Here is a 15,699-nt window from a genome sequence, read left to right as displayed (position 1 = left end):
AATGTCAAAAAAGCGTTTTCGGCTCTATGACTGTTTTGAATTTTAAACTTACAACGTTGCATAAAATAACACTTTCTTGAACTGCAAATGAGAACTTCAACTTTTGGGTGCATTTGTTTCTAAAAAAAATCATTTTGTCAGTCAAAAGTGCCAAAAGTGTCAAAAAAGTGTTTTCGGCTCTAACTATTACTGGTTTGAAGTTTCAACTGACAACATGAGAAAAAATAAAACTTTCTTGAACATCAAATGAGAACTTCAACTTTTGGGTGCATTTGTTGCTAAAAAAAAATCATTTTGTCAGTCAAAAGTACCAAAAGTGTCAAAAAAGCGTTTTCGGCTCTATGACTGTTTTGAATTTTAAACTTACAATGTGGCATAGAATAACAATTTCTTGAACATCAAATGAGAACTTCAACTTTTGGGTGCGTTTTTTGCTAAAAAATCATTTTGTCAGTCAAAAGTGCCAAAAATGTCAAAAAAGCGTTTTCGGCTCTATGACTGTTTTGAATTTTAAACTTACAACGTTGCCTAAAATAACACTTTCTTGAACTGCAAATGAGAACTTCAACTTTTGGGTGCATTTGTTTCTAAACAAAATCATTTTGTCAGTCAAAAGTGTCAAAAAAGCGTTTTTGGCTCTATGACTGATTTGAATTTTAAACTTACAATGTGGCATAAAATAACAATTTCTTGAACATCAAATGAGAACTTCAACTTTTGGGTGCGTTTTTTGCTAAAAATCATTTTGTCAGTAAAAGTGCCAAAAATGTCAAAAAAGCGTTTTCGGCTCTATGATTGTTTTGAATTTTAAACTTACAACGTTGCAAAAAATAACACTTTCTTGAACTGCAAATGAGAACTTCAACTTTTGGGTGCATTTGTTTCTAAAAAAAATCATTTTGTCAGTCAAAAGTGTCAAAAAAGTGTTTTCGGCTCTAACTATTACTGGTTTGAAGTTTCAACTGACGACATGAGAAAAAATAAAACTTTCTTGAACATCAAATGAGAACTTCAACTTTTGGGTGCATTTGTTGCTAAAAAAAATCATTTTGTCAGTCAAAAGTACCAAAAGAGTCAAAAAAGCGTTTTCGGCTCTATGACTGTTTTGAATTTTAAACTTACAATGTGGCATAAAATAACAATTTCTTGAACATCAAATGAGAACTTCAACTTTTGGGTGCGTTTTTTGCTAAAAAATCATTTTGTCAGTCAAAAGTGCCAAAAGTGTCAAAAAAGCGTTTTCGGCTCTATGACTGTTTTGAATTTTAAACTTACAATGTGGCATAAAATAACACTTTCTTGAACATCAAATGAGAACTTCAACTTTTGGGTGCGTTTTTTGCTAAAAAATCATATTGTCAGTCAAAAGTGCCAAAAATGTCAAAAAAGCGTTTTCGGCTCTATGACTGTTTTGAATTTTAAACTTACAACGTTGCATAAAATAACACTTTCTTGAACTGCAAATGAGAACTTCAACTTTTGGGTGCATTTGTTTCTAAAAAAAATCATTTTGTCAGTCAAAAGTGCCAAAAGTGTCAAAAAAGTGTTTTCGGCTCTAACTATTACTGGTTTGAAGTTTCAACTGACAACATGAGAAAAAATAAAACTTTCTTGAACATCAAATGAGAACTTCAACTTTTGGGTGCATTTGTTGCTAAAAAAAAATCATTTTGTCAGTCAAAAGTACCAAAAGTGTCAAAAAAGCGTTTTCGGCTCTATGATTGTTTTGAATTTTAAACTTACAACGTTGCAAAAAATAACACTTTCTTGAACTGCAAATGAGAACTTCAACTTTTGGGTGCATTTGTTTCTAAAAAAAATCATTTTGTCAGTCAAAAGTGTCAAAAAAGTGTTTTCGGCTCTAACTATTACTGGTTTGAAGTTTCAACTGACGACATGAGAAAAAATAAAACTTTCTTGAACATCAAATGAGAACTTCAACTTTTGGGTGCATTTGTTGCTAAAAAAAATCATTTTGTCAGTCGAAAGTACCAAAAGAGTCAAAAAAGCGTTTTCGGCTCTATGACTGTTTTGAATTTTAAACTTACAATGTGGCATAAAATAACAATTTCTTGAACATCAAATGAGAACTTCAACTTTTGGGTGCGTTTTTTGCTAAAAAATCATTTTGTCAGTCAAAAGTGCCAAAAGTGTCAAAAAAGCGTTTTCGGCTCTATGACTGTTTTGAATTTTAAACTTACAATGTGGCATAAAATAACACTTTCTTGAACATCAAATGAGAACTTCAACTTTTGGGTGCGTTTTTTGCTAAAAAATCATATTGTCAGTCAAAAGTGCCAAAAATGTCAAAAAAGCGTTTTCGGCTCTATGACTGTTTTGAATTTTAAACTTACAACGTTGCATAAAATAACACTTTCTTGAACTGCAAATGAGAACTTCAACTTTTGGGTGCATTTGTTTCTAAAAAAAATCATTTTGTCAGTCAAAAGTGCCAAAAGTGTCAAAAAAGTGTTTTCGGCTCTAACTATTACTGGTTTGAAGTTTCAACTGACAACATGAGAAAAAATAAAACTTTCTTGAACATCAAATGAGAACTTCAACTTTTGGGTGCATTTGTTGCTAAAAAAAAATCATTTTGTCAGTCAAAAGTACCAAAAGTGTCAAAAAAGCGTTTTCGGCTCTATGACTGTTTTGAATTTTAAACTTACAATGTGGCATAAAATAACAATTTCTTGAACATCAAATGAGAACTTCAACTTTTGGGTGCGTTTTTTGCTAAAAATCATTTTGTCAGTAAAAGTGCCAAAAATGTCAAAAAAGCGTTTTCGGCTCTATGATTGTTTTGAATTTTAAACTTACAACGTTGCATAAAATAACACTTTCTTGAACTGCAAATGAGAACTTCAACTTTTGGGTGCATTTGTTTCTAAAAAAAATCATTTTGTCAGTCAAAAGTGTCAAAAAAGTGTTTTCGGCTCTAACTATTACTGGTTTGAAGTTTCAACTGACGACATGAGAAAAAATAAAACTTTCTTGAACATCAAATGAGAACTTCAACTCTTGGGTGCATTTGTTGCTAAAAAAAATCATTTTGTCAGTCAAAAGTGTCAAAAAAGCGTTTTCGGCTCTATGACTGTTTTGAATTTTAAACTTACAATGTGGCATAAAATAACAATTTCTTGAACATCAAATGAGAACTTCAACTTTTGGGTGCGTTTTTTGCTAAAAAATCATTTTGTCAGTCAAAAGTGCCAAAAGTGTCAAAAAAGCGTTTTCGGCTCTATGATTGTTTTGAATTTTAAACTTACAACGTTGCATAAAATAACACTTTCTTGAACTGCAAATGAGAACTTCAACTTTTGGGTGCATAAGTTTCTAAAAAAAATCATTTTGTCAGTCAAAAGTGCCAAAAGTGTCAAAAAAGTGTTTTCGGCTCTAACTATTACTGGTTTGAAGTTTCAACTGACAACATGAGAAAAAATAAAACTTTTTTGAACATCAAATGAGAACTTCAAATTTTGGGTGCATTTGTTTCTAAAAAAAAATCATTTTGACACTCAAAAGTGCCAAAAGTGTCAAAAAAGTGTTTTCGGCTCTAACTATTACTGGTTTGAAGTTTGAACTGACAACATGAGAAAAAATAAAACTTTCTTGAACATCAAATGAGAACTTCAACTTTTGGGTGCATTTGTTGCTAAAACAAATCATTTTGTCAGTCAAAAGTACCAAAAGTGTCAAAAAAGCGTTTTCGGCTCTATGACTGTTTTGAATTTTAAACTTACAATGTGGCATAAAATAACACTTTCTTGAATTGCAAATGAGAACTTCAACTTTTGGGTGCGTTTTTTGCTAAAAAATCATATTGTCAGTCAAAAGTGCCAAAAATGTCAAAAAAGCGTTTTTTGCTCTATGACTGTTTTGAATTTTAAACTTACAACGTTGCATAAAATAACACTTTCTTGAACTGCAAATGAGAACTTAAACTTTTGGGTGCATTTGTTTCTAAAAAAAATAATTTTGTCAGTCAAAAGTGCCAAAAGTGTCAAAAAAGTGTTTTCGGCTCTAACTATTACTGGTTTGAAGTTTCAACTGACAACATGAGAAAAAATAAAACTTTCTTGAACATCAAATGAGAACTTCAACTTTTGGGTGCATTTGTTGCTAAAAAAAAATCATTTTGTCAGTCAAAAGTACCAAAAGTGTCAAAAAAGCGTTTTCGGCTCTATGACTGTTTTGAATTTTAAACTTACAATGTGGCATAGAATAACAATTTCTTGAACATCAAATGAGAACTTCAACTTTTGGGTGCGTTTTTTGCTAAAAAATCATTTTGTCAGTCAAAAGTGCCAAAAGTGTCAAAAAAGCGTTTTCGGCTCTATGACTGTTTTGAATTTTAAACTTACAATGTGGCATAAAATAACAATTTCTTGAACATCAAATGAGAACTTCAACTTTTGGGTGCGTTTTTTGCTAAAAATCATTTTGTCAGTAAAAGTGCCAAAAATGTCAAAAAAGCGTTTTCGGCTCTATGATTGTTTTGAATTTTAAACTTACAACGTTGCATAAAATAACACTTTCTTGAACTGCAAATGAGAACTTCAACTTTTGGGTGCATTTGTTTCTAAAAAAAATCATTTTGTCAGTCAAAAGTGTCAAAAAAGTGTTTTCGGCTCTAACTATTACTGGTTTGAAGTTTCAACTGACGACATGAGAAAAAATAAAACTTTCTTGAACATCAAATGAGAACTTCAACTCTTGGGTGCATTTGTTGCTAAAAAAAATCATTTTGTCAGTCAAAAGTGTCAAAAAAGCGTTTTCGGCTCTATGACTGTTTTGAATTTTAAACTTACAATGTGGCATAAAATAACAATTTCTTGAACATCAAATGAGAACTTCAACTTTTGGGTGCGTTTTTTGCTAAAAAATCATTTTGTCAGTCAAAAGTGCCAAAAGTGTCAAAAAAGCGTTTTCGGCTCTATGATTGTTTTGAATTTTAAACTTACAACGTTGCATAAAATAACACTTTCTTGAACTGCAAATGAGAACTTCAACTTTTGGGTGCATAAGTTTCTAAAAAAAATCATTTTGTCAGTCAAAAGTGCCAAAAGTGTCAAAAAAGTGTTTTCGGCTCTAACTATTACTGGTTTGAAGTTTCAACTGACAACATGAGAAAAAATAAAACTTTTTTGAACATCAAATGAGAACTTCAAATTTTGGGTGCATTTGTTTCTAAAAAAAAATCATTTTGACACTCAAAAGTGCCAAAAGTGTCAAAAAAGTGTTTTCGGCTCTAACTATTACTGGTTTGAAGTTTGAACTGACAACATGAGAAAAAATAAAACTTTCTTGAACATCAAATGAGAACTTCAACTTTTGGGTGCATTTGTTGCTAAAACAAATCATTTTGTCAGTCAAAAGTACCAAAAGTGTCAAAAAAGCGTTTTCGGCTCTATGACTGTTTTGAATTTTAAACTTACAATGTGGCATAAAATAACACTTTCTTGAATTGCAAATGAGAACTTTGACTTTTGGGTGCGTTTTTTGCTAAAAAATCATTTTGTCAGTCAAAAATGCCAAAAGTGTCAAAAAAGCGTTTTCGGCTCTATGACTGTTTTGAATAAATAAAATAGCACTTTCTTGAACTGCAAATGAGAACTTTAAACTGTAAGTGGTTTTGTGCCTAAAATTCATTTTGTCAGTCAAAAGTGTCAAAAAAGCATTTTCTGCTCAGAGTATGACTGGTTTGAATATTCAACTTAAAACTTGACAAAAAATAAAACTTTCTTGAACATCAAATGAAAACTTCAACTTTTGGGTGCATTTGTTGCTAAAAAAGATCATTTTGTCAGTCAAAAGTGTCAAAAAAGCGTTTTTGGCTCTAAGTATTACTGGTTTGAAGTTTCAAATGACAACGTGACAAAAACTAACACTTTCCTAAACTGCAAATGAGCACTCTTATTTTTGAGCCTATTTTTTTCTGAGAAATCATTTATTGAGTCAAAAGTGTCAAAAAAAGTCTTTTATGCTCAGAGTATGACTGTTTTGATTTTCAACGTGAGAAAAGCTAACACTTTCTCGAGATGCAAATGAGTACTTTGACATTTGAGTCTATGTTTTGCTAAAAAAAAATTTTGTCAAACAACGCTTTTTAGAGCTGAAAACGTTATTTTGACACTTTTGAATGAAAAACTCATTTTTATGTACAATTTGCACTAAAAAGTGAAGCAAGTGTCATTTCTTGTCAGCTTTTAAGTGAAGTCAAAACAGTGCTGTTTAGAGCTGAAAACGCTATTTTGACACTTTTGTATGAAAAACTGTTTTTTGTGGCCAAAATGCACTCAAAAGTCAAAGTTCAAATTTTCAGATTAAGAACGTGTTATCTCTTGTCACGCAGTAACTGGACGAGTCCAAACAGTGCTTTCTAGAGCTGTAAACGCTTTTATGACACTTTTGAATGAAAAACTTGTTTTTATGTACAATATGCACTCAAAAGTGAAGCAAGTGTCATTTCTTGTCAGCTTCTAAGTGGAGAAAGCAAAACAGTGCTTTCTAGAGCTGAAAACGCTATTTTGACACTTTTGAATGAAAAACTGTTTTTTGTGGCCAAAATGCACTCCAAAGCCAAAGTTCTCATTTGCAGAGGAAGAACGTGTTATATCTTGTCACGCAGTAACTGGACGAGTCCAAACAATGCTGTTTGGAGCTGAAAACGCTTTTATGACACTTTTGAATGAAAAACTGATTTTTATGTACAATATGCCCTCAAATAGAAGAAAGTGTTATTTCTTGTCAGCTTCTAAGTGGGGAAGTCCAAACAGTGCTGTTTTGAGCTGTAAACGCTTTTATGACACTTTTGAATGAAAAACATTTTTTTGTGGCCAAAATGCACTCAAAAGTTAAAGTTCTAATTTTCAGATGAAGAACGTAAACTGAGCTGTAAACTGACGAGTCCAAACAGTGCTTTCTAGAGCTGTAAACGCTTTTATGACACTTTTGTCTGAAAAACTTGTTTTTATGTACAATATTCACTCAAAAGTGAAGCAAGTGTCATTTCTTGTCAGCTTCTAAGTGGAGAAAGCAAAACAGTGCTTTCTAGAGCTGAAAACGCTATTTTGACACTTTTGAATGAAAAACTTATTTTTATGTACAATATGCACTCAAAAGTGAAGCAAGTGTCATTTCTTGTCAGCTTCTAAGTGGGGAAGTCCAAACAGTGCTGTTTTGAGCTGTAAACGCTTTTATGACACTTTTGAATGAAAAACTGTTTTTTGTGGCCAAAATGCACTCAAAAGTCAAAGTTCTAATTTTCAGATGAAGAACGTAAACTGAGCTGTAAACTGTAAACGCTTTTATGACACTTTTGAATGAAAAACTTGTTTTTATGTACAATATGCACTCAAAAGTGAAGCAAGTGTCATTTCTTGTCAGCTTCTAAGTGGGGAAGTCCAAACAGTGCTGTTTTGAGCTGAAAACGCTTTAATGACACTTTTGTATGAAAAACTGTTTTTTGTGACCAAAATGCACTCAAAAGTCAAAGTTCTAATTTTCAGATGAAGAACGTAAACTGAGCTGTAAACTGTAAACGCTTTTATGACACTTTTGAATGAAAAACTTGTTTTTATGTACAATATGCACTCAAAAGTGAAGCAAGTGTCATTTCTTGTCAGCTTCTAAGTGGGGAAGTCCAAACAGTGCTGTTTTGAGCTGAAAACGCTTTAATGACACTTTTGAATGAAAAACTGTTTTTTGTGGCCAAAATGCACTCAAAAGTCAAAGTTCTAATTTTCAGATGAAGAACGTGTTATATATTGTCACCTTGTAAGTGGAGAAGTCCAAACAGTGCTGTTTTGAGCTGAAAACGCTTTTATGACACTTTTGAATGAAAAACTGATTTCTATGTACAATATGCACTCAAAAGTGAAGCAAGTGTCATTTCTTGTCAGCTTCTAAGTGGAGAAAGCAAAACAGTGCTTTCTAGAGCTAAAAACGCTATTTTGACACTTTTGAATGAAAAACTGTTTTTTGTGGCCAAAATGCACTCCAAAGCCAAAGTTCTCATTTGCAGATGAAGAACGTGTTATATATTGTCACCTTGTAAGTGGAGAAGTCCAAACAGTGCTGTTTTGAGCTGAAAACGCTTTTATGACACTTTTGAATGAAAAACTTGTTTTTATGTACTTTTGAATGAAAAACTTTTTTTTGTGGCCAAAATGCAATAAAAAGCCAATGTTCTCATTTGCAGATGAAAACCGTGTTATCTCTTGTCACGCAGTAACTGGACGAGTCCAAACAGTGCTTACTAGAGCTGTAAACGCTTTTATGACACTTTTGAATGAAAAACTGATTTTTATGTACAATATGCACTCAAAAGTGAAGCAAGTGTCATTTCTTGTCAGCTTCTAAGTGGAGAAGTCAAAACAGTGCTTTCTAGAGCTGAAAACGCTATTTTGACACTTTTGAATGAAAAACTTTTTTGTGGCCAAAATGCACTCCAAAGCCAAAGTTCTCATTTGCAGATGAAGAACGTGTTATATATTGTCAGCTTCTAAGTGGAGAAGTCCAAACAGTGCTGTTTTGAGCTGAAAACGCTTTTATGACACTTTTGAATGAAAAACTTGTTTTTATGTACTTTTGAATGAAAAACTTTTTTTTGTGGCCAAAATGCAATAAAAAGCCAATGTTCTCATTTGCAGATGAAGACCGTGTTATCTCTTGTCACGCAGTAACTGGACGAGTCCAAACAGTGCTTACTAGAGCTGTAAACGCTTTAATGACACTTTTGAATGAAAAACTGATTTTTATGTACAATATGCACTCAAAAGTGAAGCAAGTGTCATTTCTTGTCAGCTTCTAAGTGGAGAAGTCAAAACAGTGCTTTCTAGAGCTGAAAACGCTATTTTTACACTTTTGAATGAAAAACTGTTTTTTGTGGCCAAAATGCACTCCAAAGTCAAAGTTCTCATTTGCAGATGAAGAACGTGTTATATATTGTCACCTTGTAAGTGGAGAAGTCCAAACAGTGCTGTTTTGAGCTGAAAACGCTTTTATGACACTTTTGAATGAAAAACTTGTTTTTATGTACTTTTGAATGAAAAACTTTTTTGTGTGGCCAAAATGCAATAAAAAGCCAATGTTCTCATTTGCAGATGAAGACCGTGTTATCTCTTGTCACGCAGTAACTGGACGAGTCCAAACAGTGCTTACTAGAGCTGTAAACGCTTTTATGACACTTTTGAATGAAAAACTGATTTTTATGTACAATATGCACTCAAAAGTGAAGCAAGTGTCATTTCTTGTCAGCTTCTAAGTGGAGAAAGCAAAACAGTGCTTTCTAGAGCTGAAAACGCTATTTTGACACTTTTGAATGAAAAACTGTTTTTTGTGGCCAAAATGCACTCCAAAGTCAAAGTTCTCATTTGCAGATGAAGAACGTGTTATATCTTGTCACGCAGTAACTGGACGAGTCCAAACAATGCTGTTTGGAGCTGAAAACCCTTTTATGACACTTTTGAATGAAAATCTGATTTTTATGTACAATATGCACTCAAAAGTGAAGCAAGTGTCATTTCTTGTCAGCTTCTAAGTGGAGAAAGCAAAACAGTGCTTTCTAGAGCTGAAAACGCTATTTTGACACTTTTGTATGAAAAACTGTTTTTTGTGGCCAAAATGCACTAAAAAAGCCAAAGATATCATTTGCAGATGAAGAACGTGTTATATCTTGTCACGCAGTAACTGGACGAGTCCAAACAGTGCTGTTTTGAGCTGAAAACGCTTTTATGACACTTTTGAATGAAAAACTGATTTTTATGTACAATATGCTCTCAAAAGAGAAGAAAGTGTTAATTCTTGACAGCTTCTAAGTGGAGAAGTCCAAACAGTTCTTTCTAGAGCTGAAAACGCTATTTGGACACTTTTGAATGAAAAACTTATTTTTATGTACAATATGCACTCAAAAGTGAAGCAAGTGTCATTTCTTGTCAGCTTCTAAGTGGAGAAGTCAAAACAGTGCTTTCTAGAGCTGAAAACGCTATTTTGACACTTTTGAATGAAAAACTGTTTTTTGTGGCCAAAATGCACTCCAAAGTCAAAGTTCTCATTTGCAGATGAAGAACGTGTTATATATTGTCACCTTGTAAGTGGAGAAGTCCAAACAGTGCTGTTTTGAGCTGAAAACGCTTTTATGACACTTTTGAATGAAAAACTTGTTTTTATGTACTTTTGAATGAAAAACTTTTTTTTGTGGCCAAAATGCAATAAAAAGCCAATGTTCTCATTTGCAGATGAAGACCGTGTTATCTCTTGTCACGCAGTAACTGGACGAGTCCAAACAGTGCTTACTAGAGCTGTAAACGCTTTTATGACACTTTTGAATGAAAAACTTGTTTTTATGTACAATATGCACTCAAAAGTGAAGCAAGTGTCATTTCTTGTCAGCTTCTAAGTGGAGAAAGCAAAACAGTGCTTTCTAGAGCTGAAAACGCTATTTTGACACTTTTGAATGAAAAACTGTTTTTTGTGGCCAAAATGCACTCCAAAGCCAAAGTTCTCATTTGCAGATGAAGAACGTGTTATATCTTGTCACGCAGTAACTGGACGAGTCCAAACAATGCTGTTTGGAGCTGAAAACCCTTTTATGACACTTTTGAATGAAAATCTGATTTTTATGTACAATATGCACTCAAAAGTGAAGCAAGTGTCATTTCTTGTCAGCTTCTAAGTGGAGAAAGCAAAACAGTGCTTTCTAGAGCTGAAAACGCTATTTTGACACTTTTGTATGAAAAACTGTTTTTTGTGGCCAAAATGCACTAAAAAAGCCAAAGATATCATTTGCAGATGAAGAACGTGTTATATCTTGTCACGCAGTAACTGGACGAGTCCAAACAGTGCTGTTTTGAGCTGAAAACGCTTTTATGACACTTTTGAATGAAAAACTGATTTTTATGTACAATATGCTCTCAAAAGAGAAGAAAGTGTTAATTCTTGACAGCTTCTAAGTGGAGAAGTCCAAACAGTTCTTTCTAGAGCTGAAAACGCTATTTGGACACTTTTGAATGAAAAACTTATTTTTATGTACAATATGCACTCAAAAGTGAAGCAAGTGTCATTTCTTGTCAGCTTCTAAGTGGGGAAGTCAAAACAGTGCTGTTTAGAGCTGAAAACGCTATTTTGACACTTTTGTATGAAAAACTGTTTTTTGTGACCAAAATGCACTCAAAAGTCAAAGTTCTAATTTTCCGATGAAGAACGTGTTATATATTGTCACCTTGTAAGTGGAGAAGTCCAAACAGTGCTGTTTTTTGCTGAAAACGCTTTAATGACACTTTTGAATGAAAAACAGTTTTTTGTGGCCAAAATGCACTCAAAAGTCAAAGTTCTAATTTTCAGATGAAGAACGTGTTATATATTGTCACCTTGTAAGTGGAGAAGTCCAAACAGTGCTGTTTTGAGCTGAAAACGCTTTTATGACACTTTTGAATGAAAAACTGATTTTTATGTACAATATGCACTCAAAAGTCAAAGTTCTAATTTTCAGATGAAGAACGTGTTATATATTGTCACCTTGTAAGTGGAGAAGTCCAAACAGTGCTGTTTTGAGCTGAAAACGCTTTTATGACACTTTTGAATGAAAAACTGATTTCTATGTACAATATGCACTCAAAAGTGAAGAAAGTGTCATTTCTTGTCAGCTTCTAAGTGGAGAAAGCAAAACAGTGCTTTCTAGAGCTAAAAACGCTATTTTGACACTTTTGAATGAAAAACTGTTTTTTGTGGCCAAAATGCACTCCAAAGTCAAAGTTCTCATTTGCAGATGAAGAACGTGGTATATATTTTCACCTTGTAAGTGGAGAAGTCCAAACAGTGCTGTTTTGAGCTGAAAACGCTTTTATGACACTTTTGAATGAAAAACTTGTTTTTATGTACTTTTGAATGAAAAACTTTTTTTTGTGGCCAAAATGCAATAAAAAGCCAATGTTCTCATTTGCAGATGAAGACCGTGTTATCTCTTGTCACGCAGTAACTGGACGAGTCCAAACAGTGCTTACTAGAGCTGTAAACGCTTTTATGACACCTTTGAATGAAAAACTTGTTTTTATGTACAATATGCACTCAAAAGTGAAGCAAGTGTCATTTCTTGTCAGCTTCTAAGTGGAGAAAGCAAAACAGTGCTTTCTAGAGCTGAAAACGCTATTTTGACACTTTTGAATGAAAAACTGTTTTTTGTGGCCAAAATGCACTAAAAAAGCCAAAGATATCATTTGCAGATGAAGAACGTGTTATATCTTGTCACGCAGTAACTGGACGAGTCCAAACAGTGCTGTTTTGAGCTGAAAACGCTTTTATGACACTTTTGAATGAAAAACTGATTTTTATGTACAATATGCTCTCAAAAGAGAAGAAAGTGTTATTTCTTGACAGCTTCTAAGTGGAGAAGTCCAAACAGTTCTTTCTAGAGCTGAAAACGCTATTTTGACACTTTTGTATGAAAAACTGTTTTTTGTGGCCAAAATGCACTCAAAAGTCAAAGTTCTAATTTTCAGATGAAGAACGTGTTATATATTGTCACCTTGTAAGTGGAGAAGTCCAAACATGCTGTTTTAAGCTGAAAACGCTTTTATGACACTTTTGAATGAAAAACTGATTTTTATGTACAATATGCACTCAAAAGTGAAGCAAGTGTCATTTCTTGTCAGCTTCTAAGTGGGGAAGTCCAAACAGTGCTGTTTTGAGCTGTAAACGCTTTTATGACACTTTTGAATGAATAACTGTTTTTTGTGGCCAAAATGCACTCAAAAGTCAAAGTTCTAATTTTCAGATGAAGAACGTAAACTGAGCTGTAAACTGTAAACGCTTTTATGACACTTTTGAATGAAAAACTTGTTTTTATGTACAATATGCACTCAAAAGTGAAGCAAGTGTCATTTCTTGTCAGCTTCTAAGTGGAGAAAGCAAAACAGTGCTTTCTAGAGCTGAAAACGCTATTTTGACACTTTTGAATGAAAAACTTATTTCTATGTACAATATGCACTCAAAAGTGAAGCAAGTGTCATTTCTTGTCAGCTTCTAAGTGGAGAGGTCAAAACAGTGCTGTTTAGAGCTGAAAACGCTATTTTGACACTTTTGTATGAAAAACTGTTTTTTGTGGCCAAAATGCACTCAAAAGTCAAAGTTCTAATTTTCAGATGAAGAACGTGTTATATATTGTCACCTTGTAAGTGGAGAAGTCCAAACAGTGCTGTTTTGAGCTGAAAACGCTTTTATGACACTTTTGAATGAAAAACTGATTTTTATGTACAATATGCCCTCAAAAGAGAAGAAAGTGTTATTTCTTGTCAGCTTCTAAGTGGGAGTCCAAACAGTGCTGTTTTGAGCTGTAAACGCTTTTATGACACTTTTGAATGAAAAAACTGTTTTTTGTGGCCAAAATGCACTCAAAAGTCAAAGTTCTAATTTTCAGATGAAGAACGTAAACTGAGCTGTAAACTGTAAACGCTTTTATGACACTTTTGAATGAAAAACTGATTTTTATGTACAATATGCACTCAAAAGTGAAGCAAGTGTCATTTCTTGTCAGCTTCTAAGTGGAGAAAGCAAAACAGTGCTTTCTAGAGCTGAAAACGCTATTTTGACACTTTTGAATGAAAAACTGTTTTTTGTGGCCAAAATGCACTAAAAAAGCCAAAGATATCATTTGCAGATGAAGAACGTGTTATATCTTGTCACGCAGTAACTGGACGAGTCCAAACAGTGCTGTTTTGAGCTGAAAACGCTTTAATGACACTTTTGAATGAAAAACTGATTTTTATGTACAATATGCTCTCAAAAGAGAAGAAAGTGTTATTTCTTGACAGCTTCTAAGTGGAGAAGTCCAAACAGTTCTTTCTAGAGCTGAAAACGCTATTTTGACACTTTTGTATGAAAAACTGTTTTTTGTGGCCAAAATGCACTCAAAAGTCAAAGTTCTAATTTTCAGATGAAGAACGTGTTATATATTGTCACCTTGTAAGTGGAGAAGTCCAAACATGCTGTTTTAAGCTGAAAACGCTTTTATGACACTTTTGAATGAAAAACTGATTTTTCTGTACAATATGCACTCAAAAGTGAAGCAAGTGTCATTTCTTGTCAGCTTCTAAGTGGAGAAGTCAAAACAGTGCTTTCTAGAGCTGAAAACGTTATTTTGACACTTTTGAATGAAAAACTTTTTTTTGTGGCCAAAATGCAATAAAAAGCCAATGTTCTCATTTGCAGATGAAGAACGTGTTATCTCTTGTCACGCAGTAACTGGACGAGTCCAAACAGTGCTTTCTAGAGCTGAAAACGCTTTTATGACACTTTTGAATGAAAAACTGATTTCTATGTACAATATGCACTCAAAAGTGAAGCAAGTGTCATTTCTTGTCAGCTTCTAAGTGGAGAAAGCAAAACAGTGCTTTCTAGAGCTAAAAACGCTATTTTGACACTTTTGAATGAAAAACTGTTTTTTGTGGCCAAAATGCACTCCAAAGCCAAAGTTCTCATTTGCAGATGAAGAACGTGTTATATATTGTCACCTTGTAAGTGGAGAAGTCCAAACAGTGCTGTTTTGAGCTGAAAACGCTTTTATGACACTTTTGAATGAAAAACTTGTTTTTATGTACTTTTGAATGAAAAACTTTTTTTTGTGGCCAAAATGCAATAAAAAGCCAATGTTCTCATTTGCAGATGAAGACCGTGTTATCTCTTGTCACGCAGTAACTGGACGAGTCCAAACAGTGCTTACTAGAGCTGTAAACGCTTTTATGACACTTTTGAATGAAAAACTTGTTTTTATGTACAATATGCACTCAAAAGTGAAGCAAGTGTCATTTCTTGTCAGCTTCTAAGTGGAGAAAGCAAAACAGTGCTTTCTAGAGCTGAAAACGCTATTTTGACACTTTTGAATGAAAAACTGTTTTTTGTGGCCAAAATGCACTCCAAAGCCCAAGTTCTCATTTGTAGATGAAGAACGTGTTATATATTGTCACCTTGTAAGTGGAGAAGTCCAAACAGTGCTGTTTTGAGCTGAAAACGCTTTTATGACACTTTTGAATGAAAAACTGATTTTTATGTACAATATGCTCTCAAAAGAGAAGAAAGTGTTATTTCTTGACAGCTTCTAAGTGGAGAAGTCCAAACAGTTCTTTCTAGAGCTGAAAACGCTATTTTGACACTTTTGTATGAAAAACTGTTTATTGTGGCCAAAATGCACTCAAAAGTCAAAGTTCTAATTTTCAGATGAAGAACGTGTTATATATTGTCACCTTGTAAGTGGAGAAGTCCAAACATGCTGTTTTAAGCTGAAAACGCTTTTATGACACTTTTGAATGAAAAACTGATTTTTATGTACAATATGCACTCAAAAGTGAAGCAAGTGTCATTTCTTGTCAGCTTCTAAGTGGGGAAGTCCAAACAGTGCTGTTTTGAGCTGTAAACGCTTTTATGACACTTTTGAATGAATAACTGTTTTTTGTGGCCAAAATGCACTCAAAAGTCAAAGTTCTAATTTTCAGATGAAGAACGTAAACTGAGCTGTAAACTGTAAACGCTTTTATGACACTTTTGAATGAAAAACTTGTTTTTATGTACAATATGCACTCAAAAGTGAAGCAAGTGTCATTTCTTGTCAGCTTCTAAGTGGAGAAAGCGAAACAGTGCTTTCTAGAGCTGAAAACGCTATTTTGACACTTTTGAATGAAAAACTTATTTCTATGTACAATATGC

Source organism: Oryzias latipes, chromosome 4 (genome assembly GCF_053564925.1).
Source record: "Oryzias latipes strain Hd-rR chromosome 4, Olatipes_Hd-rR_3.1".
NCBI lineage: Eukaryota > Metazoa > Chordata > Actinopteri > Beloniformes > Adrianichthyidae > Oryzias > Oryzias latipes.
This window is presented reverse-complemented; position numbering follows the sequence as displayed.